The sequence below is a fragment of the Hyperolius riggenbachi genome, chromosome 12 (genome assembly GCF_040937935.1).
Source record: "Hyperolius riggenbachi isolate aHypRig1 chromosome 12, aHypRig1.pri, whole genome shotgun sequence".
Classification (NCBI taxonomy): domain Eukaryota; kingdom Metazoa; phylum Chordata; class Amphibia; order Anura; family Hyperoliidae; genus Hyperolius; species Hyperolius riggenbachi.
In genome coordinates, this window is record NC_090657.1 from 190,962,483 (window position 1) to 190,990,334 (window position 27,852).

Below are 27,852 nucleotides of genomic sequence, written 5' to 3' on the forward strand. Positions count from 1 at the left end.
AATAAAATGTTTGCATTATGCCACCTGCGAGACTTCTTTTGTGATTTATGCCATCAAATGCCCTTGTGGTAAACTATATGTGGGTGAAACCACGAGAGCAGTTAAGGAAAGAATTATTGAACACAGATCAAGAATCAATGTGGCGTATCGCCGGAGTCAGGCTGTCTCCGAAATAGATTCACCGGTGGCGAGTCACTTTGTACAGATGGGTCATGCTGCAAATCAGCTTCGCTTCTTTGTGCTGCAGGTTGTCGCCCCCTTGAGAAGGGGTGGTGACAGAGGGGCGACCCTGCTGCACAGGGAGGCTCGCTGGATTAAGACCCTCCAGACCCTGGCCCCGTGGGGCATGAATGCGGAATACAGGCCTCAGTGACATGTCCTATTGTTATTACATCTCTAGGCGAATATGCTATTTAACGACAATCTCTTGTTTTTCTCATATTTCTCTCATGTCTCTCTCATATCTTTTTCAGATGTGGCGCTTTCCGCACCCCTTGCTGATCTTGGACCTGTATTTGGAATATGATCTTTGCCATGGTCGGGCATGAAGGGGTTTTCCAATGTTTGCAATTTGTGTCTTTTCTACCCAGATGCGGCTGTGCCTTATAGGAGGTTAGAGTGAGCCATGGATATGTGCGTTCAGCTTCATTTTCTTTTCTTGTGACCTACCCTTTATGGTTCCCATAGGTTTTCACTTGCGGTCCCCCTGGTAGTCTCATAATGGGTGGTGACTGCTCTTATGGGATATAGGCATGTTTAACGACCATTGTGAGTCTGGTGGCTCTGGTACTGCTTCTGCAAAAGTGGTTTGGGATATGGGGTCACTGTGCAGATGGTGCTTCACTTTAATATTGGTGCCTACTTGGATGTTGGGCGCTCCCTCATTTGTACCTCAGCAGATGCATCATTGCGGTGCTGCTGTCCATCTGGGTGCTGGGCGTTTCCTTATTTGCGCTCCAGCATGGTTGGCAGACCTGTTGATGCATCAGCGCTTACTCTGCCCATTTGAAATACCGGAGTGACGCTGGTCGCGTCACTTCCGGTTTTCGTATGACGTCACTTCCGGTTTGCGTTCCAGCGTGGTTACGGTGACACGCTGGACGCTACTGCCCTCCCCACCCTCCCTTTCACTCCCTGACATGCGTGGTGCGTCCTATCAGACGCCGGAATCCATTTAAACCAGCTGCCGCCATTAGTATTTGCACTCCTTTCATAGCAGCCGGACGCATTTATCTTATGCCCTACTTGGCCATTAGGATTGTAAGTACTATCTTTATTTAATGCTTACGCTTACGGTGTCTATGATGAATCTTTGCATGTGTGTTATGACAAATCTCTGCACGCATATTTATATTGCTGGTCTTATGTCAGTGTGTTTTAGGGTTATGGGAGTAATACGGTGTTACTGTTTGTCACACTGGCCCCCTCCCAGCCACAATTATGCATCTTTGATGCCTGTAGTGGTAGTCTGTAGCTATTCGTTTGTATATATGGTACTATCTCCCTCCCCTTTGATGATAGTGGTTCAAGGTTGTTGTTATATTATTCTTAAAGGGACCCTTGGTCCATAAACCTCTAGGTTATTACATTTAGTAGAGCTATGTGTTGTGTCTTTGGACTATGGTGTGGCCCTTTTTACACTTTTTGTATACTTATATCTGTGGCACCCATTGTCCTGAGTACATGACGCTGGTCTATTTCCGGTTGTTTTTTATACCATATATGAGTGAGACATATTTTCTTATGGACGAAGTTTGGGCATACATTGTGTTACGGTGTGTGGCCACACGCGACCATGCTGGATAATTACTGTTACATTTTCCCATTCTTTGGCTTTAATCTTTTAAGCAGCTAGATGACTTTGTTGCTTTTAAACCTCCTTTTTAGGGTGCACTCTACATCTGGTTGGTTCAGATGTTTCCTTGCTCCTTCAGTGTCGCGTTCCATCTACAGAATCAGCAGGTTTGCCGAGAGTTACACATTTATGCCTCTATGCACTTGATGTCTTATTTGTAATCTCTCCTTTGACAGTTGGCAACAATGGGGCCGGTATTTATAGACCCTTGTGTGTTAGTTGCCATATGTCACTTTGTTGCATTTCTACTCTCCCTTGGCTCTCTTCTTATAGTAGACCCTAGGCTGGATGGCAGACTGATATTTACTAGCCTGCTTGGTTGTCGATACGCCGGGTCATTCTTTTACTGACTTCTCTTGGTGTTCTTCTGCTTCTTTGACACTTTTTCTTTTCTTCCTTTTGGACGAGTGTGGAGACCCGCATTTTGGGACTCGGTGTGTACACTTCGTCACTTACACAGATTTCTGTTTTTTTTCTCTGTGAGATGTTGGAACATTTATTTACATTATATTAATGTGGTTAACGTTTTTCCAACTATGTGCTTTTTTTGTAGACAGTATTTTCTGCAGTTTGGCCTGACGAAGGGCTTTCTGGGCCCGAAACGAACGTGTCGTTGCCTTTTTTCTGACTGCATTAAAGCCTACGATTAAGTCTATGTCTGTGCTATAATTCCGTATTGGATGTATTCGCAAGGAACCTCTCACAGAGACTTTTAAACAAAGAACTTTTTTCTATTTTGTGACAATAAAGCATTTGATACTTTTTGCATCTAAAAAATCCTGTATGAGTCTACTTATATGGTCCTTTCTACATATCATAGTATACGACGGGGTCAAGTGGATGACCCCTAAAAGGATTGAAGGGTTTTCTTTTTTCCCTATTATGTTAAAAAAGCACGTTTCCCAACTACATTGAAACTGCACACATCGGGGCAGCCGAGCTACTGGTTGCTATGGGCAACAGCCCGCTTTCCTCTGTGGGTGCACAATGCAGAGTGAGAGATGAATGGCTGGGACATTTGCACTCAGGGGCTGGGGCACCCCTGTGAATAGGGCGCCAGATATCACAGCAGCAGCACTTTCCCCCTGCCTCTCCAGCCTGGCAATAGCAGAAAGCTCTGGACACCGCCAAACCGGAAGCCGTTCCCCAGACAGAATTACATAACCACCCCCACCACCGAACAACCAATTTCCTCCCAAACTAGACAGCCACCATGCAGCCTCCATCCCAGTGAATACGATAGTCCAGCAGAGAAGGCATCCGCAGCGGGGGAGAATGACAGCACCAGATGACGCACATTCACCTATTGCGATCCAAGCAATAGAGGTCCCGTCATCCGGAGCCCATTTGTCTCCTCTAGAGTGCTGCCGCTCTGTTACTAATACTATTACTACTTCCTGTCTGATCTGCAATTCAGGAAGTTCAGAGCGAGCGGCTGCACTGTAGAAGAGACAGATGGGTTTCAGATGACAGGATCTCTTATCGCTTGGATCATGGATAGGTGAATGAGCATTTGAACATATAGTTTGCCATCTGCTGCTATCATTCTTGCTGCAGCTGTGGTTCTCTGTGGGAAGGGAGGGAGGAGTGGGCAGCGGCAGAGCGCACAGTAGCAGGAGGGGTACCTAGGAGGAGAGCCTGGCTCTGAAGACAACCAGCAGCGTATGGCATAATTTGACAAGACAAGACAAATAACATTTATATTGCGCTTTTCTCCTGGCGGACTCAAAGCGCCAGAGCTGCAGCCACTAGGACGCGCCCTATAGGCAGTAGCAGTGTTAGAGAGACTTGCCTAAAGTCTCCTACTGAATAGGTGCTGGCTTACTGAACAGGCAGAGCCTAGATTCGAACCCTGGTCTCCTGTGTCAGAGGCAGAGCCCTTAAGGGGACTCCGAGCAGTGCCTGTGGGTATGCCTTTAAAGGGACACTGTAGGGGGGTCAGGGGAAAATGAGTTGAAGTTACCTGTGCCCGCGCAGCCCCTTCAGAATGCTCCGGCCCTGCCTCTGGTTCACTTCTGGAATTTCAGACTTTAAAGTCTGAAAACCACTGCTGCTGCGTTGCCGTGTCCTCACTCCCGCTGACGGCACCAGGAGCGTACTGCGCAGGCCCAGTATGGTCTGTGCCGTGCGCTCCTGGTGAATCCAGGGGAAGAGAGGACACAGCAACACAGGCGCAGTGGTTTTCAGACTTTAAAGTCTGAAATTCCAGAAGTGAACCGGAGGCGGAGCATTGGGTAGTGGCAGCACGGGCACAGGATGCCTGCGGGGGACCATTAGAAGCCCCGGTTAAGTTCAACTCCTTTTCCCCTGGCCCCCCTACAGTGTCTTTTTTAAAGCATACCCACAACTAATTAATTACATCCTCACACCTACCGGCATGATGTTTGTAATTATATCCCCCTGGGTTCCTTATATTTCATTGCATTGTGCTGAATCGAGCTGCCGACTTTGGAGAAAAGTTGTCCTGTGTAATACAATGTAACTATGGAAAAATGCATATCATTTTGAAGCTTTTTTTCTCCTCTTTCCAATGACTGCTAAACTGCCACCCTACGCCTTTTAGTTTTCGCTATTTTCGCGATCAAAATTGCTGTGGCCGCGATTTTGATTGCAAAAATAGCGAAAACTTAAAGGCATAGGGTGGTGGTTTATGTATCATTGGAAAGAGGAGAAAGAGAGCTTTAAAATGATATGCATCTTTCCATAGTTACTGCACTGTTCAGAGTCCCTTTAACCAGCCACCGCTGACAGGATGGCGAGGGCTGGTTTATGTGCTGATGGGGCCCCTTTGACTCTGAATGTAAAAATAGGAGAAGTAGTATAATGTGTTTTGGGGTGTATTTTTACACATACCCATGCTGGGTGGGAGAAATCTCTGTAAATGACAAATACACCCCAAAACACATTATACTACTTATTACCCTAACTGCGCTAAGGGGCCCAAAGTCCAATGAGTACCTGTAGGATTTCACAGGTCATTGTGAGACATTTGGGTTCAAGACTACTCCTCATGGTTTAGGGCCCCTAACATGCCAGGGCAGTATAGGAACCCCACAAGTGACCCCATTTTAGAAAGAAGACATCCCAAGGTATTCCGTTAGGTGTATGGTGAGTTCATAGAAGATTTTATTTTTTGTCAAGTTAGCGGAATTTTTTTTTTTCACCAAGTGTCATTTTCCACTAATTTGTGACAAAAATAAAATCTTCTATGAACTCATCATACACCTAACGAAATACCTTGGGGTGTCTGCTTTCTAAAATGGGGTCACTTGTGGGGTTCCTATACTGCCCTGGCATTTTAGGGGCCCAAAACCGTGAGTAGACTGGAAACCAAATGCCTCAAAATGACTGTTCAGGGTTATAAGCATCTGCAAATTTTGATGACAGGTGGTCTATGAGGGGTCGAATTTTGTGGAACCGGTCATAAGCAGGGTGGCCTCTTAGATGACAGGTTGTATTGGCACTAAAGTGCAGTAAGTGCAGGATGTTCTCAAATCGTGACCTGGACATGACATCAGAGAACATGGGCATGTGATGTATTGGGTGCGTAGACCAATAAGACCGCAATACATTATTTTTGACTAGACCCATGTTAAGGAGAAGGCCCCAAAAAAATGTTACGTTTGGAAACTTGGAGTAGTTTCCACCGAAAAGGCTGGGCTTGGTAGCTTCTTGGATTGTCAGTTGTGTATTGTGTGGCCTAACGGTTGGTCTCAGCCACAAATAAGTCGTAGAAACCAGCAGTGATCAGAAAAAAAAAATCCTGTCATTGCGGTGGGGAAGGTGAGGGTTTGGTCGGGTGATCAGAAGCCCGCAGGGGGCAGATTAGGTCCTGATCTGATGGGTAGGTTGCTAGGGGGTGACAGGTGGTGACAGGATGTGATTGATAGGTGTCTCAGGGTGTGATTAGAAGGGGGAATAGATGCAAGCAATGCACTGGGGAGGGGATCAGGGTGGGTCTGAGGGCTATTTGAGGGTGTGGGCAGGTGATTGGGTACCCGCAAGGGGCAGATGAGGGTTTGAGCTGATGGGTATGATAGGTAGCAGTGACAGGGGGTGATTGATGGGTGATTAGAGGGTAGAATAGATGTAAATAATGCACTGGGGAGGTGATAAGGGGGGGCGGGGTCTGAGGGCAATCTGAGGGTGTGGCGGGTGTTTGGGTTCCCGCAAGGGCCAGATTAGGGTCTGATCTGATGGGTAGCAGTGACAGGTGGTGACAGAGTGATTGATAGGTGATCAATAGGTGATTACAGGGAAGAACACATGTAAATAATGCACTGGCAAATTGATAAGGGGGGGGGGGTGATTGGGTGCCCGCAAGGGGCAGATGAAGGTCTGATCTGATGGGTATGATGTGTAGCAGTGACAGGTGGTGACAAGGGGGTGATTGATGGGTGACCAGTGGCTGATTGGAGGGGAGAACAGATGTAAATATTGCACTGGGGAGGTGATAAGGGGTGGTCTGAGGGCAATCTGAGGATGTGGGGGGTTGTTTGGGTGCCCACAAGGGGCAGATGAGGGTCTGATCTGATGGGTAACAGTGGTGACAGGGGGTGACGGGCTGATCGATAGGTGATCTATAGGTGATTACAGGAAAGAACAGATGTAAATAATGCACTGGCAAAATTATAAGGGGGGCGGGGGTCTGAGGGAAATTTGAGCATGTGGGCGGTTGATTGGGTGCCCGCAAGGGGCAGATTAGGGTCTGATCTGATGGGTGACAGGTGGTGATAGGGTGTGATTGATGGGTGATTGATGGGTAATTAGTGGGTGTTTAGAGGAGAGAACAGATGTAAACAATGCATTTGGGAGGTGATCTGACGATGGGTCTCCGGGCGATATGATGGTGTGGGTGGGTGATCAGATGCCTGCAAGGGGCAGGTTAGGAGCTGATCTGATGGGTAGCAGTGACAGGGGGTGATTGATGGGTGATTGACAGGTGATCAGTGGGTTATTACAGGGGGTATAGATGCATACAGTACACAGGGGGGGGGTCTGGGGAGATTCTGAGGGGTGCGGGGGGTGATCAGGAGCCCCCAGGGGGAAGTTTAGGACATAAAAAAATAGCGTTGACAGATAGTGACTGGGAGTTATTGATGGGTGATTAGGGAGGTGATTGGGTGCAAACAGTGGTCTGGGGGGTGGGCAGGGGGGGTCTGAGGGGTGCTGTGGGCGATCAGGGGTCAGGGGGCAGATCAGTGTGTTTGGGTGCAGACTAGGGTGGCTGCAGCCTGCCCTGGTGGTCCCTCGAACACTGGGACCACCAGGGCAGGAGGCAGCCTGTATAATACGCTTTGTATACATTACAAAACGTATTATACGCTTTACATGCGGCGATCGTGGGGTTAACAACCTGCCATCGCTTCTGAACGGCCGGCGGGTTGTCGTCACGGGTGGGTGAAGCCAGTTGCCGGGGGCAGGGCACGTCACCAGTGACGCGATTGCTCCCCGCGCATGCAGAAAGGACCCGCCGCCGATGGGCGTATTGCGGTCCTTTCGGCGTCCACTTTGCTTTCGGCTGTGGGCGGTCGGCAAGTGGTTAAGAAACACTGCTGTCAGGCAATCGTCTAAGTGAGGTAAGATGTGCGTAATATGTAAGTGCTTTATAAATAATAAGGGCTAGTTCACACTGGGCGTTTTTTCAGCGATTTGCTGATCACTGGCGATCAGAAAACTGCTGCTGCTAATGCAGAGACAGACCGAGGCAGAGGTGAAAGAGGCTCCAGTCTCAGGGTGCAGTGTAGGAGGGCCACACAACTAACTTCGCTATCATTTCCTATTGTGATTGAAGCAGAGATAAATAAGGAAAAGGGGATACATAGCTGTGACTGCAAGCCAGATCACTAGAGAATAGGGTGTTGGGAGCCCTGGGGCGCCTCTTAGTCTAATAGCAATCAGTGTGTGACGGCTGGGGTGGGAGGGATGGATGGAGGGGCACACTTTAGTGTCTTAGCCTTGGGTGCTGGAGGACCTTGTCCCGTCTCTGTGCTAATGCAAGTCAATGGTAGTGTTCACACTGTAGCGGTTGCCAGTGATTAGCAATTTGCTGATGGCGTATGCAGCATTTTAGGAGCGATTGCATTTTAATGTTACAGAATCACAAAACGCAATCATTCCTAAATCGCTTTCCTGTAGAGTTAAAAAACAGCTTCTTGCTGATTGCTGGCGATCAGAAAAATGCTACCAAAAAGCTCCCAGTGTGAACTAGGGCCTGTGTGAGTTCTCTATCTGTGCATTCAATTAGGAGTTTAGAGATGGTCACTAGCAATATGTAGGTCAGGCTTTTTTTATTTTTTGTATTTAACTTTTATTGGATCAGGCTTATTTTAGCTAACTAAGGACCACCTTACGCCAATGGGCGTGAACGCGGCGGCAGCCCCAGGACCGCCTAACGGCAATTGGCGTCAAGTCCTGGGGCTGCAGTTTCCCAGTGAACGGGTGCACGCATGCGCGATCATTCACGGAGCGGCGTTCCATGAATAGCCTGCTAGCCTCCGATCGCGGCTAGCAGGCTGCTTGTAAACGTAAGGGAAAAGAAATCCCCTTTGTTTACACCCGTACAGCACTGCGGTCTCCGGCAGCGCTGTACAAGATCGGCGATCCCCGGCCTCCGACTGGCTAGGGGATCGCTGTCCTCTCATAGGCTGATGCCTATGAGAGGCGGAACAGGACAGATCACCGTCCTGTTCCAATTTAGACACCAGAGGGGAGGAGGGAAGGGGGGGAGGAGGAGGGAGGGAGAGAGAGCCTCGTAGAGGCTAAGGAAAAAAAATACAAACTGCCACAGCAGTCGGACTCCGCCGGCGGCATGTCCCCTTAGGGACAAAAAAAGTGAGTCCGATCGCTGGGCTCTTTAGCTGGGCTGTGCAGGAGGCTGAAAAGCCTGCACATCCCAGTGCTGCAATGAACAGCCTGGTCGTTACGGGGGGTTAGCGCTGTGGTCATCAAGTGGTTAAAGAGCTTATTTTAACCCAGGATTGAACTTAATTCCAATCAGTAGCTGATAACCCTTTTACCATGAGAAAGCTTTACCTTTTCTCGAATAAAGGGGTCTGTATGGCTGATGTTGTGGTGAAACCCTTCCCACAGTGTGATGTCATGACCATGGTCCTGACAGTTTGCGGTCTGTGACTATTTACATTCCTCACTTGATACATTTAAATACAAGATAACATTCTCTGCACTTAGGATGCCTTCGGATGCTGCTTTGCTGGCAGAAAGCTTCTAATTCCTGTGTGTAACCCTTTAAACGCTGTTCTAGTAAAAAAAGAAAAATTGCTGGCTGTATATAATATGCTGTAAATAATCTATTAGAGCAAAGAAGAAATGCTGAGTTTCATTCCGCTTTAATTAAACAAACAAACTGTGCCATAGTGTCCAACATGGTTTAATACTTAAGCTGAGGGATCGTTACCATCAACTTCAAGGTTATCACAAAGTAATGAAGATTTAGCCAAAGATTCAGACTTGTCGATTGATGGAGAGTTATTGTTGTACTTTTCTTTAATCCCTCTTTTTATCTCCAGAGTCAAGCTGGCGATTGGATTGATAGATGCAGAGACTAGTAAAAAATCTAAAGAGATATTATAAAGAATTGGTTAAATCAAGTTTTTTTTTCCCCGGATGGAGGAAGTTAAAGACATTTTTGAAGATGAGTGTTCTAAGATGGTCAAAAAGCCTTCATTAAGGAATTGATTAAAAAAGATGTCTCCTCTTGCAGAGCAGGGTAGTAGTCTCCTTGACACGTACCCAGTGGTTGATGTTCAGTCATGAGGCTAGCAAGGAATATAATCTTGCTAGTGCTACTTGAAGATTGTTTCTTTCAGGAACCTGTTGGATAGATAACTTGATCAGGATCTCAAATGTATGTATATGCCATCTGCTGATGCAGCAAAAGCCAGCGGTATCTCTGCCTGTGACCAAAGTGTGGATTGGTAAAGTGGAAAATGCAGTTTCAGGAGACATGGATATACAGTCAGTTTCTTCATCGTTTAAAGAACTCAAGCTTGCTGCGGAATTTGTAGGTGAAGCGGCTCTGGGTGTCATAAAGAGTAGTAGTCAAGCTATGTTTTCAATCATGGCAAAGAGAGCCTTGTGGCTCAGACCATGGGCAATGGATACACCATACAAAACCAGTTGGACAAGGATACCATGTGATGGAAAATTGTTATTTGGCTCAAAGATGGATTCAGCAATTTTTAGGGTAACTGGTGGCAAGTCAGGTTTATTTCCCAAGATCAAAGGTTTAGACACCAGATTTGATCAACAGAAGCAGCGGATGTCCCAAAGATGTAATCATTTAAGCTTCCTGGACGTAGTGGCTACGTCCAAGATGCCATGCGCGCTCCTGCAGCCAATTGCACGCGCGCTCCCGGCCGCGGATCGTTAGCCCAGGAATTAATCAATCGTGCCATGGTGCCCGATGATTGATTCCTCTCCCCTCTCCTGCACAAAAAGCGACGGCACTGACCGTGGGAAAATTAAAACGCCTGCCGACTTTAGCGGTTAATAGCAAAGGCCCTTACAGAGTAGAAACACCAAATTTGCAGGGTATGTAGAGGGGGACAATGACTACAAGAGGAATTTTTTTTTTCAAAAAGACCGTATACTTTTTGAGAAAATAGAGTTTAAAATTTCAAAGAAAAATAGTATACATTTAAATGTGTAAATGACAGTTCATAGGGAAACCATTCCCGCCGACTTTAGCAGTTAATAGCAAAGGCCCCTTACATCCTAGCAACACCAAATTTGCAGGATATGTTAACCATTTAATGACAATGTAACGTATTAAAGCGTCATGCTTTAGCCTATTAACTGCAACATGACGGTTTAATACGTCGTGCATTCCCGCCGCCGCTCGGCACGTGTCCGCGCCGCTTCTGCCGCCGTTTCTATCGGGATCCCTTGTTAAGTGATTGGGGAAGAGGACCGAGCGGTCCTCTACCCAATCACAATGCCTGAAGTGAATGGACGTGACCGCGAACAGCAGCCACCTCCATTCATAAAACAGGAAACTGTTTAAGTTTAATAAAGTGTGAAAAAAAAATAAGTGATCACTTCCTTAACGGGAGAGTGTTCACTAGCGCTATCTTGTGGCCAAAAAGTATATTACACACAAGCACAAACATACTATGTAAAATACACAATATTAATAAAATAAATACATTACACTTCCACCCCAAAAAACAGAAAAATAACACCTATATTTTAAAATAATATATTGTCGCCATACATTGTGATGGGACAAGCTAACAGCTGAGTCTAAATAAAAACATAACACCATGAATCAATGACAAGGTGGAAAAATTATAATGGTCTGTTTCCATTATAATTTTTCCACCTTGTCATTGCATTTTTATATGTTTTTTGATCATTGGTACTCAGGTGTCAGCTTTGATTCATTTGTTATTTCTGTTTAGTACACTATCTGCACTTTGCACATTGTATTTGGTGCAACAACTTTTTTGATTGATTGTATCAGTGTCCTCTAATGGGTGCCACCCAATGTTAATTGTTTTTATCTTTTTTTCAGTGTGTTTAATAAAGATTATGCAAGCATTAATTCTTGCTTATTATTTTTGATTATTTGCCCATACAGATGATCTTGTCTTTTGGTTATTATACATTGTGATAGGGACATAATTTAAACGGTTTAATAATCGGGACAACTGGGCAAATAAAGTGTTTGTTTTATCCAGAGGAGAATTTTTAATTTTAAACTATAATGGCGAAAAACTGAGAAATAATGCTTTTTTTCCATTATTTCTGTATTTTTCCCATAAAATGCATTTAGAATAAAAAGATTCTTAGCAAAATGTACTACCCACAGAAAGCCTAATTGGTGGCGAAAAAAACGAGGTATAGATAATTTGCTTGTGAGAAGTAGTAATAAAGTTATTAGGGAATAAAAAGGAGGAGCACTGACAGGTGAAAATTGCTCTGGTCCGTTAGGGTAAAAACCCTTGGGGGTGAACTGGTTAAAAAGATAGCGGGAAACAATATTTAAAAAAAAGTTTTTTTAATTACATTTTTTTTATGTTCAGATAGTGGGAAATTTCCCCCCAAAAAATGGCGTGGATCCCCCCCCTCCCGAGCTCTCTGTAACCCCTTGTACCCCATGCAGGCTGGGATAGCTTCGCACCCTGAGCTATACCATCCCACATGGTCCATGGTATGAGTGGGCTCTGGGGGAGAGGGGTGGCCAAGCCTTCCACTCTCCCCCAAGCCCTTGTCATGGTGGCATCTAGGAGTCCCTTTTAAGAAGGGGACCCCAGATGCCCACCCCCCTTCCAGGGTGCACCAGGTGCCAGGCTAGGTGAGGGTGACAGGTGAGGAGGAGGCGGGGAGTAAAGCAGGAGTCGGCGCTATGCATCCTATGCAGATGCATTCTCTGCTAAACTAATTAGTATAGCTCATTGGAGATCTTCAATCAACTTAATTGAAGATCGCAAGATTAGAGGATATTGGCGTGGGAACTTTTTTTTAAAGGTACAGGTAAGTATTTCTGGTTAATTAAGAACATTAAAGAACTCTGTCGTGTTTTTTATTTTTTAACCCTTTGTGGAAATGGGTAAGGCCTATATTCATTTCTCCTGGGACGGGGCTGGGCATCTGGGGTCCCCCTGGGGACTCCCAGATGCCACCATAAACCCCCCCAGGGAGTCATCGCCCCACCTCCTCCATGGATTGGACAAGGGCTTGGGGGGAGAGGGGAAGGTTTGGCTGCCCCTTTCCCCTGGAGCCCCCCCCCCCCCCCCCCATACCATGGACCATGCAGGCTGGTATAGCTCAGGTCGGCCAGGGCTCCGCATTCTGGCTATCCCAGCCTGCATGGGAGATGAGGGGTTACAGGGGGACCCCACACCATTTTTGGATGGAAATTTCCCACTATCTGAACATTAAAAAAAAAAAAAATAAAATCAACCACTTAAGCCTAACTCGATGAATATATTTGTCCTGTGTTGTGGACAATGCACCACCAGTTTGCTACTATTATTATTATTATTATTATTTATTGTATTTATATAGCGCCAACATATTACGCAGCGCTGCACAATAGATAAAAGGGTTAACATACAAGGTAGGACTAGTGTTGGGCGAACATCTAGATGTTCGGGTTCGGGCCGAACAGGCCGAACATGGCCGCGATGTTCGGGTGTTCGACCCGAACTCCGAACATAATGGAAGTCAATGGGGACCCGAACTTTTGTGCTTTGTAAAGCCTCCTTACATGCTACATACCCCAAATTTACAGGGTATGTGCACCTTGGGAGTGGGTACAAGAGGAAAAAAAAAATAGCAAAAAGAGCTTATAGTTTTTGAGAAAATCGATTTTAAAGTTTAAAAGGGAAAACTGTCTTTTAAATGCGGGAAATGTCTGTTTTCTTTGCACAGGTAACATGCTTTTTGTCGGCATGCAGTCATAAATGTAATACATATAAGAGGTTCCAGGAAAAGGGACCGGTAACGCTAACCCAGCAGCAGCACACGTGATGGAACAAGAGGAGGGTGGCGCAGGAGGAGAAGGCCACGCTTTGAGACACAACAACCCAGGCCTTGCATGAGGACAAGAAGCGTGCGGATAGCAATTTGCATTTTGTCGCCATGCAGTCATAAATGTAATACAGATGAGAGGTTCAATAAACAGGGACCGGAAACGCTAACCCATCACAGATGTTCATTGTTCATGTTACTTGGTTGGGGTCCGGGAGTGTTGCGTAGTCGTTTCCAATCCAGGATTGATTCATTTTAATTTGAGTCAGACGGTCTGCATTTTCTGTGGAGAGGCGGATACGCCGCCGATCTGTGACGATGCCTCCGGCAGCACTGAAACAGCGTTCCGACATAACGCTGGCTGCCGGGCAAGCCAGCACCTCTATTGCGTACATTGCCAGTTTGTGCCAGGTGTCTAGCTTCGATACCCAATAGTTGAAGGGTGCAGATGGATTGTTCAACACAGCTACGCCATCTGACATGTAGTCCTTGACCATCTTCTCCAGGCGATCGGTGTTGGAGGTGGATCTGCACGCTTGCTGTTCTGTGTGCTGCTGCATGGGTGTCAGAAAATGTTCCCACTCCAAGGACACTGCCGATACCATTCCCTTTTGGGCACTAGCTGCGGCTTGTGTTGTTTGCTGCCCTCCTGGTCGTCCTGGGTTTGCGGAAGTCAGTCTGTCGGCGTACAACTGGCTAGAGGAGGGGGAGGATGTCAATCTCCTCTCTAAAGTCTCCACAAGGGCCTGCTGGTATTCTTCCATTTTGACCTGTCTGGCTCTTTCTTCAAGCAGTTTTGGAACATTGTGTTTGTACCGTGGATCCAGAAGGGTATAAACCCAGTAATTGGTGTTGTCCAGAATGCGCACAATGCGTGGGTCGTGTTCAATGCAGTCCTAGGCCGAAGAGGTCATAGCCTAGGGTCACAAAACCTGTTTATTGGGCAATTTCAATGGTGGCGAGTCTGACGTACATAAATCGCAGCAATGGCCGTTAGCAACGTCTGAATCTCACGAAATGTCTCATGCAGGTAGAAGACATATTGTTAGACTTGGGCTCTAAAGATGGGTTCCCTACATCTCTGCAAACCAGAGTTACAGGGCTCCAAATTTGGTAAAATCCCCCATAGGCTTTCATTGGGCCTCCTATTTACAGTTCCAAAATCTCACATCTTTTCAAAGGGCAATTACTCAGCAGTGGCAAATTTTCTAGCATTGTAGGGACCCTTAGGGGGAACATGACTGGTGAGTTTCGGGCCCCTAGGCCAAAGAGGTCATAGCCTAGGGTCACAAAAACCTGTTTATTGGGGCTATTTCAATGGTAGTGATGGTGACGTACATAAATCGCAGCAATGGCCGTTAGCAAAGTCTGAATCTCACGAAATGTCTCATGCAGGTAGAAGACATATTGTTAGACTTGGATTCTAAAGATGGGGTCCCTACATCTCTGCAAACCAGAGTTACAGGGGTCCAAAATTGGTAAAATCCCCCATAGGATTTCATTGGCTCCCTATTTCACTTTCCAAAATCTCACATCTTTTCAAAGGGCAATGGCTCAGCAGTACCAAATTTTCTAGCATTGTAGGGACCCTTAGGGGGAACATGACTGGTGAGTTTCGGGCCCCTAGGCCGAAGAGGTCATAGCCTAGGGTCACAAAAACCTGTTTATTGGGGCTATTTCAATGGTAGTGATGGTGACGTACATAAATCGCAGCAATGGCCGTTAGCAAAGTCTGAATCTCACGAAATGTCTCATGCAGGTAGAAGACATATTGTTAGACTTGGATTCCAAAGATGGGGTCCCTACATCTCTGCAAACCAGAGTTACAGGGGTCCAAAATTGGTAAAATCCCCCATAGGATTTCATTGGCTCCCTATTTCACTTTCCAAAATCTCACATCTTTTCAAAGGGCAATGGCTCAGCAGTACCAAATTTTCTAGCATTGTAGGGACCCTTAGGGGGAACATGACTGGTGAGTTTCGGGCCCCTAGGCCGAAGAGGTCATAGCCTAGGGTCACAAAAACCTGTTTATTTGGGCTATTTCAATGGTAGTGATGGTGGCGTACATAAATCTCAGCCATGGCCGTTAGCAACGTCTGAATCTCACGAAATGTCTCATGCAGGTAGAAGACATATTGTTAGACTTAGATTCCAAAGATGGGGTCCCTACATCTCTGCAAACCAGAGTTACAGGGGTCCAAAATTGGTAAAATCCCCCATAGGCTTTCATTGGGCCTCCTATTTACCGTTCCAAAATCTCACACCATTTCAAAGGGCAATGGCTCAGCAGTGGCAAAACTCACCAGTCATGATCCCCCTAAGGGTCCCTACAATGCTAGAAAATTTGGTACTGCTGAGCCATTGCCCTTTGAAAAGATGTGAGATTTTGGAAAGTGAAATAGGGAGCCAATGAAATCCTATGGGGGATTTTACCAATTTTGGACCCCTGTAACTCTGGTTTGCAGAGATGTAGGGACCCCATCTTTGGAATCCAAGTCTAACAATATGTCTTCTACCTGCATGAGACATTTCGTGAGATTCAGACTTTGCTAACGGCCATTGCTGCGATTTATGTACGTCACCATCACTACCATTGAAATAGCCCCAATAAACAGGTTTTTGTGACCCTAGGCTATGACCTCTTCGGCCTAGGGGCCCGAAACTCACCAGTCATGTTCCCCCTAAGGGTCCCTACAATGCTAGAAAATTTGCCACTGCTGAGTAATTGCCCTTTGAAAAGATGTGAGATTTTGGAACTGTAAATAGGAGGCCCAATGAAAGCCTATGGGGGATTTTACCAAATTTGGAGCCCTGTAACTCTGGTTTGCAGAGATGTAGGGAACCCATCTTTGGAGCCCAAGTCTAACAATATGTCTTCTACCTGCATGAGACATTTCGTGAGATTCAGACGTTGCTAACGGCCATTGCTGCGATTTATGTACGTCAGACTCGCCACCATTGAAATTGCCCAATAAACAGGTTTTGTGACCCTAGGCTATGACCTCTTCGGCCTAGGACTGCATTGAACGCGACCCACGCATTGTGCGCATTCTGGACAACACCAATTACTGGGTTTATACCCTTCTGGATCCACGGTACAAACACAATGTTCCAAAACTGCTTGAAGAAAGAGCCAGACAGGTCAAAATGGAAGAATACCAGCAGGCCCTTGTGCAGACTTTAGAGAGGAGATTGACATCCTCCCCCTCCTCTAGCCAGTTGTACGCCGACAGACTGACTTCCGCAAACCCAGGACGACCAGGAGGGCAGCAAACAACACAAGCCGCAGCTAGTGCCCAAAAGGGAATGGTATCGGCAGTATCCTTGGAGTGGGAAAATTTTCTGACACCCATGCAGCAGCACACAGAGCAGCAAGCGTGCAGATCCACCTCCAACACCGATCGCCTGGAGAAGATGGTCAAGGACTACATGTCAGATGGCGTAGCTGTGTTGAACAATCCATCTGCACCCTTCAACTATTGGGTATCGAAGCTAGACACCTGGCACAAACTGGCAATGTACGCAATAGAGGTGCTGGCTTGCACGGCAGCCAGCGTTATGTCGGAACGCTGTTTCAGTGCTGCCGGAGGCATCGTCACAGATCGGCGGCGTATCTGCCTCTCCACAGAAAATGCAGACCGTCTGACTCAAATTAAAATGAATCAATCCTGGATTGGAAACGATTACGCAACACTCCCGGACCCCAACCAAGTAACATGAACAATGAACATCTGTGATGGGTTAGCGTTTCCGGTCCCTGTTTATTGAACCTCTCATCTGTATTACATTTATGACTGCATGGCGACAAAATGCAAATTGCTATCCGCACGCTTCTTGTCCTCATGCAAGGCCTGGGTTGTTGTGTCTCAAAGCGTGGCCTTCTCCTCCTGCGCCAGCCTCCTCTTGTTCCATCACGTGTGCTGCTGCTGGGTTAGCGTTACCGGTCCCTTTTCCTGGAACCTCTTATATGTATTACATTTATGACTGCATGCCGACAAAAAGCATGTTACCTGTGCAAAGAAAACAGACATTTCCCGCATTTAAAAGACAGTTTTCCCTTTTAAACTTTAAAATCGATTTTCTCAAAAACTATAAGCTCTTTTTGCTAAATTTTTTTTTCCTCTTGTACCCACTCCCTAGGTGCACATACCCTGTAAATTTGGGGTATGTAGCATGTAAGGAGGCTTTACAAAGCACGAAAGTTCGGGTCCCCATTGACTTCCATTATGTTCGGAGTTCGGCCATGTTCGGCCCGAACCCGAACATCTAGATGTTCGCCCAACACTACACGTGACCCGTTCGGCCAATCACAGCGCTAGCCGAACGTTCGGGTAACGTTCGGCCATGCGCTCTTAGTTCGGCCATATGGCCGAACAGTTTGGCCGAATACCATTAGGTGTTCGGCCGAACCCGAACATCACCCGAACAGGGTGATGTTCTGCAGAACCCGAACAGTGGCGAACACTGTTCGCCCAACACTAGGTAGGACATACAGGAAACTCACAACAAAACAAGATCATGCAAATGATTTGATAATCGTATCATAGGTCAAAATAGAGACTGTTCTAGTCCACAAGAGGGGTGATTGTCAGTAAGATTGCATAATCAAGCTGGAAACACTAAAGGAGATGGCCCTGCCAGAGGCTTACAATCTAAAGGGTGGGGGTGGAGACAATAGGTGTGTCTGCGAGAGGGTGTCTAACAGAACATATTATGGTGCTGGTGTAGGGGGGTATGCGAGCATGAAAGGGTGAGTCTTGAGAACTTGTGTGAGTCACATGTGCTATCATTTTAACCATGACGAGTTGTAGAATACATTTTGGAGTGTCTAAAAGCTGTGTGCCACGTCACATGAAAAATAGGTAGGGACAAACTCAATCAAACATAAACAGTCATTTTCAGAATCAGATCAAACTTGGGAAAGTTTTAGCAACACTACAAGAGACATATGTGGTATCATTTTAACCGTGATAAGTAGTAGAATAGAGTTTAAAGGGAAGATCCGCGCTGCCCGGGTCAGCTTCTTGTGCACTCCAGGGCGTGGGTCACGTGGGGTATGTGACGTTATTGGGCCTCTCTTCACTGCTGGACACTGGGAGTGAGGGGAGCTGCAGCGAGGGCACCGATTGACTGCCAGGAGCTGGAAGAAGCCCCAGGTAAATGCAGTTTATTTTTTTGGGCAGCGCCGATTTTCCACTTAAAGAGTTTTAGGGTTGAGGCACATGTCTCCTGTATTTTCTTTTAGTCACAAACTGAATCAAAAGAAATACAATTTTGCATATTCTGTACCAAAATAAAAGACTCGTAAAATGAAAACAAAGTGACAGAATATGAAAGAAACCTATATTGTTACCTTAGGAACCTGGATTTTTAAATATTTATGCCATGAGGGTATATTAGTACCATTCTTTTTTTTTTTTAAAAAGGCCTTGTAATCATTGATCGTGTACAACGAGAAAGCAAAAAACAAAACAAAAAACAGAAAAAAGACACCTTTATTTCCAAATACAATATTTTCACCATACGTTGTGCTAGGAACATAATCAATAATAAATGTTGCAATAACCAGGATGGATAAGCAAATAAAATTAGTGGGTTTAACGTATAGTCAGCACTGTTTGATGTAAAGCTATAATGGATGTAAATTGAGAAATAGTTTGTTTGTTTTTTCAATTTTTCCCTTATTTTCCCTTTAAAATGCATAGAAAATAAGGTGATTACTAAACAAAATTAGCATACACTAAAAGCCGATTTTTTTTCCTGAAAAAAAAAAAATATATAGATCATTTAGCTGTGATAAGGAATAATAAAGTTATTGGCGAATGAATGGGAGCAGTGCCTATATGGGAAAATTGCTCTCGGGCTAAAGTGGTTAATATTTTTTTTAAATATTGTTTCCCACTATCTTTTTAACATATCCTATCCAAATTTGGTGTTTGCTGTTAACTGCTAGGTGTGAATTGTTAACCTAAGAACATTTACACATTTAAATGTATACTATTTTTCTTTGAAATTTTAAAAACTATTTTCTCAAGAAGTATAAGGTCTTTTTAAAAAATAATTTTTCCCATTGTTACCACTGTTCTTCTTCTTAACATTACCATGCAAATTTGGTGTTTCTGCCACTTAAGGGGGCTTTGCTATTAACCGTTAAAGTCGGTGGCGGTTGGAACATTTCCCACAATCAGTAGAAGATCTTTAAAATTGATTTTCTCCTCCAAAAAGTATAAGGTCTTTTTGAAAAAAAAAATTCCTCTTGTAGTCACTAACCCCCTCCAGGTGTTAGAGATGGCCCGAACGGTTCGCGGCAAACTGCCAGGGGTTCGCAATCGCGGAGAACCGCAAACTTTTGCGTAAGTTCGGTTCACCCCCATAATGCACCATTAGGGTCAACTTTGACCCTCTACATCACAGTCAGCAGGCACATTGTAGCCAATCAGGCTACACTCCCTCCTGTAGCCACTCCCTGCCTCCCGCCCCTTATAAAAGGCAGGCATCGCCGGCCATTTTACTAACTCGTGTGCCTGCAGTAAATAGAGAAGGGACAGCTGCTGCTGCTGCAGACTCTCATAGGGAAAGATTAGTTAGGCTCTTGTGTAGACTTGTTAGCTCGCTCCTTGCTGATTCTTATTGCTAAAAAAGCACCCCTCAACAGCTCTTTTGAGAGCTAATCTTGTTCTTGTGATCTTTTTTTTTTTTTTCTGTGTCCCACTGACACTTGTGTTGCATAGACAGCCTTGAAACTTCATACTGTGTGTGTGCCACTGCCAGGCCCAGCACATTTAGTGACTACCTGTGTGTGTGACAGGTAGGAATGGCGGCTGGGGACACGCAGAGGGGTACCCGCAGCCGCCTTTGTTCCCTCTTCCCAGACCTCATCCGTTCCGTCGGCGTCTAACACGCCGGGAACGGTACTATTATCTGTTCATAGGATCACTGTCTCGCGCGGGCACGCACGGAGACAGGACCTTTATGCTCTGAGAAGGCGTGTCAGCTGACCTGCCGGTCGGCTGACGTCAGAGGTGACTCTCGCCGCTCGGATTGGCTGTTTCTGAGGTGGGCGCGGCTGAGAGTCTTCCTCTGCTTCATAAGCCTTTGTTCTCCATTCGCAAACTGTCTGCTGTCGTGAATACTTTGTGTTAGAGCTCAGATCTTAGACTAGTATCCGGTGTGCTTTGATCTGGGAGGAAACCAGGGATTTCACACAAGACTAGGACTATTGTATATTGTTATTATTTGACTACCTGTGTATGATTCTGGCTATACTCTGACCTCGTACTTGCTTACTGATTCTGTACTTCTGCCTATCTGACTCTTGTTGCTGAACCTTTGCCTGATTACCGATTACCTACTATTCTCCTGCTTATCGTTTCTGTACTGATATTGTTTCTCTGTTTCCAAACCTTGCCTGCCCGACCAATCCACTCACCAGTGGGCCCTTGCCACTGGTGAGGTCCTGTTAGCTTCATACCGACCAGCTCCTCTTGTGAGGTTTGCTACCTTTCCCTACAGTGACTGATAGTACCTTTCCAGCTCCTCTGGAAAGGCCTGGTCAAACTATACAGTCATTTGCCTGTTAGTGCCTTGCCAGCTCCTCTGGTAAAGGTTTAGTCATAATTTACTATAGGATCTTACCAGCCCCTCTGGTAAGCCTTTGAATCTACTTTATTACTGCGTGCTCTGTAGTTCCTTACCAGCTCCACTGGTAAGGTCTGGTCAAATTATACACTTATTCTGATAGTACCTTACCAGCTCCTCTGGTAAGGCCTTGCTTTATCTTTGTCTTACCTGTACTGATAGTACCTTACTAGCCCCTCTGGTAAGGTTCAGTCAAACTATTAAAGTACAGTGGTGATAGGCCTCCCAGCCTCTGGGAGGGTCTATCTTACTGTTGCACCAATCACCATCACACAGTACCTTTGTGAGCTATACTTTGGTGATTCTGCAGATCACCACATAATCAGGTATAGGGTCTGCATTATTGGTGATACTGCAGATCACCCAATAATCAGACGTCTGAGTTGCAGCACCCAATCGTTACATGCACATTGTAATACCCATCACTGCATATACCTACCAACCTGTTGTTCACAGTGCACCCACCTACCTACGTGAGCTGAGCGCACGCAGTGCCACTGTGCCTGTCCGCTACCTGTCTGTGTGTGACAGGTGCACATTGTAATACCCATTACTGCATAGACCTACCTGTTGTTCAGTGCACCCACCTCATCACTGCATATACCTACCTGTTGTGTTTAGTGCACAAACACTGGTTCGCACGAAAGCCGGGGGCCCCAGGTCTCTCTCACTAGCTGGGGCCCCCAAACCACCATGCGATAACGAGAGGCAAATGTGGGCGAGCCCTGGAACTCTCACTTCCAGGGACTTCACCCCCACTGCCTCTAAACTGAATGCTAACTGCAACACACACATTAAATTTCTTTTTTTGCAGCTTCCAGGATGCGGTTGACAGGTGAGTGGTTAGGGAGGGGACTGTGTGGGAGATGCTTACACGCGGTGGTCCCTGTAAAAGATGTAATAACGATTACGTCCAACCGAGCCTCCCACCTGAATGCTAATTTATGCAATTCCTGCTAGATTTGGTATGGCAGGCAAAGGGTGTATGACCGTACACCTGATTGGCTGATTGGCGCCTGCTGACCAGATAGAGGTAGGAAATTGCTTGAACTGGTAGTGAGCAAATGTGTGTGTGTTCAGTGCACCCAGTGTGATACCACTCCGTGCATACCTGTTAACTGCACCTGTGTGACTGCACATTGTATTAGTCAATTCAGTGCATACCTTTCACTTCATCCCTCCCAATATGGACAAAACAAAAGTCAGAGGCAGGCCACCTGGCAGGTCTGTTCGAGGTTGTGCTGTCGTAGTGTCATGTGGCCCTCAACCAAAGTACAGTGTTCAGAAGAAGGCACGTGCCTTCAACCCCCAATATTGTCAGGACGTAGTTGACTATTTAACACACAACACCATCTTTCTCAGCTTCCGCACGGAAGCGTAACATATCTTCCTCCTCCTGCTCTGATTCTGGCACCCCACTTAACACTGTCGGCCGCCACCACCAAGGTGCCATCACCCCAGGGCTCAGCGGTGTGGAAATTTTTTTGTGCATCTGCCTCAGATGAGAGCAATGCCAGCTGCTGCTAGCAGCGGCCGCTATAATAATTTTTCTGGTGCGTGTACATGCCTGCCTAATTTTTTCTGGCTGCAGTGCAGCTGCAACAACAAAACAAAAGGCGCATGTACATGTGCCAATCCCCTTCGTGATCATTACCTTGCCACGGTGAAGGGGCTTGCATATCACAATGAAGCAATGACCGATGGCTATATGAGTGTCTCGGGGGTGGGGGGCACACCCAAGATGATAAGGTCGTTGCTTCATTGTGGACAGACCAAATTTGATCAGCTGGACAGTCACTGTTATGTCATTCAGCTACCTCAGCCCGGTGATGATATGGGCTGGAAAACCGCCATCACCTTCACTCTCGTCATGGTGCGCACCAGTCCAGCACGGCCGTCACTACACAAACAGCTGTTTGCAGTCACTGCATACCTTTAACTGCATTTTTTTTTTTTGGGGGGGGGGGGGGGTTTATTTACACAGAAAGGCATATACAATACAATTGGTACTTTTTGCAGTAAAATAGTAATAAAACGTTTTTACAATGTAAGGTAAACTTTTTCACTATTACTTAACTGATTCACACTGAACATGTATAGCCTATTCCAATGGTTTTTATGTACTTCTCAGGATATGTGTATTGTCGGTGGACATTTTAGGTATTAACAATTTTCCATATTGTATATAATGAGAGTAATTTAAACATCCATCCAATGTCTTCAATACAAGGCTTTGTCATTTTTTTATGTGGGGAGGGAAGGGTATGTTAGGGATGTGGAGGGGAAGGGGGGGGGAGAGGGGGTAGAAAGAAGGGAAAAGGGGAGGGGGTGGGTTGTTTTTATTAACATCAACCCAAAACATTTAACATAAAACATTCAACAAAATACTTAGAATCAGAATGTCCAACTAGGTATATATTTTAAGTAGCAGTTTCCGCTATTTGTAATATATTCAGCAGTTGTCAATGCTGGTAAGGTCTAATCGTGCATATCTGTTCAAGTTAGCTAAAGTGGCTCAATGGGTGATTTTTCGATGAGTTGTGCCCAGGCAGCCCAATTCCTTTGACATTTTATCCCTAAGTTAATTGAGATAGCAAAGGCATGTTCATACTTGTAATTTAGTGACACAAGGGATTTGACCTCTTCTAGAGTTGGTACCTGTGTGGACTTCCAGAGTCTTGAGATCATTACTTCTGCTGCTATAAGTATAGGAGCTACAATTACCCTCATATGCATTGGAGCAATGCTCAATTTTATATTTAGGATTGTTAATTCAGGTATGAAGGGAAGTTGGAAACCAGTAATAATTTTTATGAGAGCAAATACCTGCTTCCAGAAGAAGTTTAGGTAGGGGAAGCTCCACCATATGTGGAGGAAAAAGCTTTTTTTCCTGCACCTCCTCCAGCATTCTTCAGATTCTCCAGGGTAGAATTGGTGTAAGAGATTAGGCGTATAATACCATCAGAGAAGTAATTTTTGTGACAATTCCCAAGGGGAGATGCACTTTGATGCTTTGCTGTTCCATCTAATGGCAGTGAGCCATTTTTCCCTGGAGAAGCTTTTTTTTTAAGATCTGCTTGCTGTTGTTGTATCTTTTTGTTATCTTTAATATTAGAGTAATTTAGTATACCATAGAGAATAGATAACCCACCTTTTTTTCCTTTTCTTGTATCTAAAAAGAAGGATTATTTCCTTATGTACAAAGGGCTTTCTCACGTCATAGCAGGTCAAGAAGTGTCTTAATCTTAGAAATTTGTAAACGTCCATATTGGGGATGTTATATTTATAATGTATCCCATCAAAAGCCATAAGAGTATCATCTTGGAAAAGATTTCTCAGTTTCTTAATACCCTTTTTGGTCCATGAAGAGAGCTCAAGATCTGGGGTTTGGGCTTGAATCTTTCAGAAAGGGGGTTTGTATGGTATATTTTCCACCCTTCCAATGTGGCGGATACGGCTAATGTAGAACCCGGGTCTTGGGGTTTTTGGAGGATACATTGGAGGAGTAGGTTCTTGATAGGGGTTTCAATAGTGGCGTTTTCAATTTGTACCCAATTACATTCCGATTCCTTGGTTAACCAAAAATAGGATTGGTCTAGTACTGTGGCTAACCAGTAGTTCCTTAAATGTGGGACCTTCATACCACAGTTGTTTACAGCTGAAGATAGGATACTCTTTGAAAATCTTGGTTCCCTCCCCCCAAATGAATTTGTTTAGTATGCTTTGCAGTTTAAGTATGTTGATGGTAGGGGGATTAATACCATCCAAAAAATATATAGAATTATGGGATCACCATCATTCGGATGGCAGCAATTTTACCTGCCCATGAGAGAGAAAGCCTTCCGTATTCAGAGCATATATCTGATACCTTTTGTGTAAGGGGTATATAATTCAATTTAAAACAACTTTTAGCAGATGGGCTTAATTGGGTACCTAAATAGGTGATATATTCTTGTGTCCATTGGTAGGGGTACCTTTTCTTTAGTCTTTCAAGCTGTTGCGCAGGAATGTTTATGCATAAAATTTGCGACTTGGCGTCATTGACCTTATAAAATGAGATATCTCCAAATTGTTGTAATATAGATTGTAGATTGTAGGGATTCTTCGATGTTTGATAATGTGATTCTTACATCATCTGCGTATAGTCCTATAACATGATCTGTATTTCCAATTTGAATGCCTGAGACGTTTGGGTGCGAACGAATGGACTCCGCCAGGGGCTCCATCACTAAGTCAAATATTAGAGGACATCCCTGACGGGTTCCATTCATAATGTAGAAAGTATCTAATAGCAGCCCTTCGGTAAATACTTTAGCTGACGGCTTGGAGTACAGAGCAAGTATAGCATCATATATAAGGCCTTTGAACCCAAATTTGCTGAGGATTGTTTTGAGGTAACCCCAGTGTACTCTATCAAAGGCCTTCTCTGCGTCCAGTGATAGGAGCAGAGAAGGCCTTTTGTTTTTTTCCGCCACCTGGATGATGTTAAAAAAGCGTCTGGTTCCATCAAATGCATTCCTGCCTTTTATAAATCCCACTTGATCATGTTTTATCAGTTTTGGCATGACATCTGCTAATCTGTTAGTGATGATATTGGCATAAAGCACTGGCGTACCAATAGGGGATGCGGCCCCTGCCGTTGCGGGGGGGCCCAGGGCCCCCCTAGGGCCCCGCTCAGTGACTTTTGGGGGCAGGAGGGGTCGCAGCATAAGAGGAGAGTGTGGCAGATCGATGGGGAGGGGGAAATTCCCCCCCCCCCTCCCTCACCTCGGGCTCTCCTCTCAGGGCTCCCCCTCCTGCAAACTTTGGTGGCAGCAGCAGCAGCAGCGGCGGTGGCGGCAGGATGAACACATTACCTCCTTCTCGCTGGAGGACTTCCGTTCTCTAAGAGTTTCTTGCAACTTCCTGTGTAAACAGGAAGCTGCTCTTAGAGAACGGAAGTCCCATAGCGAGAAGGAGGTAATGTATCATCCTGCCGCCACCGCCGCTGCTGCTGCTGCCTGCCCGCTGCTAGAGATGTCGCGAACCTCCGATTTTCGGTTCGCGAACTTCCGCGGAAGGTTCGGTTTGCGGAAAAGTTTGCGAACCGCAATAGACTTCAATGGGGAGGCGAATTTTGAAAAATAGAAAAAATTATGCTGGCCACAAAAGTGATGGAAAAGATGTTTCAAGGGGTCTAACACCTGGAGGGGGGCATGGCGGAGTGGGATACATGCCAAAAGTCCCGGGGTAAAATCTGGATGTGACGCAAAGCAGCGTTTTAAGGGCAGAAATCACATTGAATGCTAAATTGCAGGCCTAACGTGCTTTCAAACATCTTGCATGTGTATACATCAATCAGGGAGTGTAATTAGAGTACTGATTCACACTGACACACCAAACTCACTGTGTAACGCACGGCAAACAGCTGTTTGTGTAGTGACGGCCATGCTGGACTACTGCGCAACATGGCGAGATTGCTCTTCCTCACTCAGTGATGTCAGGTAATGTGTGACTTCCTTCTCAACTTTCCATGGCATTGTTAAAAAGCTTACGTTTTGTTTTTAAATTACATTTTCTACTTGCTGTGTACTTGTTCAGTACCGCTACAATGAGAATCCTGTGGAGGCGGGCAAGTCTGCCATTGTGACCCCGGGTAATGGCCGGGGAATGAGGGATTTGAATCCGGTGTGGAGGTTGAGCAACGGCTACCACTACACATCCAAGGAGGGCAGCGGGCAGGCATGCACGCCCGCCCGCCCCGAGGTAGTGACCAAAAATAACAATACAGGACTCAGGAGGACCTTTTGCGGCCCTAATTGAAATGAATTAACTTTAAATCCTTTAACGGGAATCCGTTATGGAGGGCAAGTCTGCCATTGTCACCGCGGGGAATGAAGGTTGGATTCCGGCCCGAAGTGGGAGCCTGCTGAGACCCATGCTGTAGCTGCCCTGACCGTGCTTTGCAGACCAGGCATCTGTGGTCAGATGGACCCTTGAGCCAGCGGAAGACAAACCAAGTCGAAAACATTTGCCAAGAATGTTTTACGGAGGGCAAGTTTTTTTTTTTTGCCCTTTTTTTAAATTTTTTGAAAATGATAGATGGTTGTATTTTTAAATTGTTTAAAAGTGTATCCATTCAAGTGCAAGTTATGCACTGACTGCCAGGTATAATGTGCAGTCACAGATGCAGTGAAAGGTATGCAGTGACTGCAAACAGCCGTTTGTGTAGTGACGGCCGTGCTGGACTAGTGCGCACCATGACAAGAGTGCAGGTGATGGTGGCTTTTTAGCCCATATGCTTGCCCGGCTGATGTAGCTGAATGACAGAACAGTGACTGTCCAGCTGATCAAATTTGGTCTGACCACAATGAAGCAACAACCTTATTATCTTTTGTGTGCCACCCCCACCCGAGACACTCAAATAGCCGGCGGTCATTGCTTCATTGTGATGCGCAAGCCCCTTCACCGCGGCAAGGTAATGATCACGAAGGGGGATGGGCACATGTACACGCACCAGAAAAAAGTGTAGCAGCCGCTGCTAGCAGCGGCCTTAAAAATTCAGGAATCCGCCTAGAGTCCTGGACCCTGTTGGTAGTGGCGGAGAAGGCAGTCAAGCGGCCTGCAGGCAGAGGTGCTGTGTGTGGGGACTGACTTAGTCTTCGATCGTGCAGTAGCCCTCCGTGATCCATTCCTCATTCATTTTGATAAAGGTCAGGTACTGAACACTGTCGTGACTTAGGCGACTTCTCTTCTCAGTAACTATGCCTCCAGCTGCACTGAAGGTCCTTTCTGACAGGACGCTTGCGGCAGGGCAAGAGAGAAGTTGTATGGCAAATTGGGACAGCTCTGGCTAGTGTTGGGCGAACAGTGTTCGCCACTGT

At 45.8% G+C, this 27,852-nt stretch overlaps 1 long non-coding RNA gene across 1 annotated transcript in view; it reads right to left on the reverse strand.

Moving 5' to 3' along the window:
- Window positions 1–9,310: 9,310 nt before the first annotated feature.
- The window catches only part of LOC137541672 (uncharacterized), a 37,504-nt gene continuing 18,962 nt past the window's right edge, over window positions 9,311–27,852 (reverse strand). The window contains exon 3 of the long non-coding RNA XR_011025251.1: window positions 9,311–9,431. This is a non-coding gene — a long non-coding RNA (uncharacterized lncRNA). The remainder of the gene's footprint in view (window positions 9,432–27,852) is intronic.